This window comes from Schistocerca americana, chromosome 2 (assembly GCF_021461395.2).
Source record: "Schistocerca americana isolate TAMUIC-IGC-003095 chromosome 2, iqSchAmer2.1, whole genome shotgun sequence".
Lineage (NCBI taxonomy): Eukaryota > Metazoa > Arthropoda > Insecta > Orthoptera > Acrididae > Schistocerca > Schistocerca americana.
The window spans coordinates 782,364,563-782,366,029 of NC_060120.1; positions in this window are offsets into that span (position 1 = coordinate 782,364,563).

Here is a 1,467-nt window from a genome sequence, read left to right on the forward strand (position 1 = left end):
GGAATTATTGTGATGTCGGAAAGTTTTCCACGTGCTGCATAGCTATGTTCTACAGGAGTATTGTACTTCATTTATCTGTCGATATTTTCAGCCTTCCTGGTGTATGATTAACATTCATCCTCACACTTCCACCACGAAGTCAATTAAACAAGATTTTGTCAGGTTTTTTGCCCCGTTACATTTCTGCTCTTTGACAGTTACAGCAAATGAGAACAGAGTATGCCGCATTTCAGGCTCGTGTTACTTATAAACAAAGGGCAATCGAAAGGCTAAGAATTTCCTCAAGCGTTTGACTGGGACTTGCAAATTGCCGATGTTGTTGCGCTATCTAGTTCTCAGTGCTACCAACCTGCTTATTATTTATAAAATGAGCCGTATAGGTATTCTCTCTCTCTATCTCTCTCTTTCTCTCTCTCTCTAGACTTTACACTCGTAGCTTGTTTCCCACTCATCCTCGTATAAGTGAAGAGACGCTCGTAAAAATGCCGAGATTTTAATGTTTTTAACCTTATGTTCGGCTCATAAATAAAATTTACTGAATAGAAAATCGCAGCCTTAATGTATTTATTTCTTAAACATTTATAATTATACCTTGATTTATCAGAAAAATCTAATAATAAGATTATGTTACTACGTCATATAAGCTTTTAATGGAACGTTGGTGATATGAAACCAGAAGTACTGGTCTTTATACAACAAAGTCTCATACTGTTTGTGCTTCATCACGTACTTTCCGCTGTTTGAGTGAGTTGTAACTGAGTTATAGTTGATCCTGTATTATTTTTGCTGAAAATGACCTTGGTCTTTAAAAGAGGATCGATGTGATTCCGGCTTATTCGATGTAGATCTTCTACCTTAACCTTATGATGAACTTCAGACAATCTGTCTGAATGAAATGAGAACCAACATCGTCTGCCAGTAGGTATTTGCCCGTCTTCTTTTTCTTGACGTAATGTTTTTGCCTGACCCCTCCTCCCCCCTCCGCCGGAATGTGTGTATCCACGTGTCTGCACCTTAGTGTTATCTCATATGGAAGTGTGTGAACATTTGCGAAATATTTGCGGGATGTGGGTGTCAGCCTCGTATTCACCTAGTCGGCCGTGTGAAACCGCCTAAAAACCGCATCCTACTGGCCGGGACACCGTTGCTAATCCGTCGAGCGGATTCGATTCGGGGCCGGCGCGCATCCCCGAATCCTGGAAACAGAGTGCTAACACGTGCGGCTATCTGGGTGTATTTGCTCATAAGGTCCGCAACGTTGTTAATATTAATGAACTCCAGCTGATCTGCATTAGTTTCTGTGGAATACACTCTACTATACCACCAAGACTGATCCACAGTTAGATAAGAGTTTACGCTACCAAAAGCAAACGCAACTTGATATACTGTCGATCGCTGGTCAGAAGGATGTTTTGTCTCCGTTTTCATTATTGTCTGTGATGGACCACACATCTCAGCGAGGTGTCC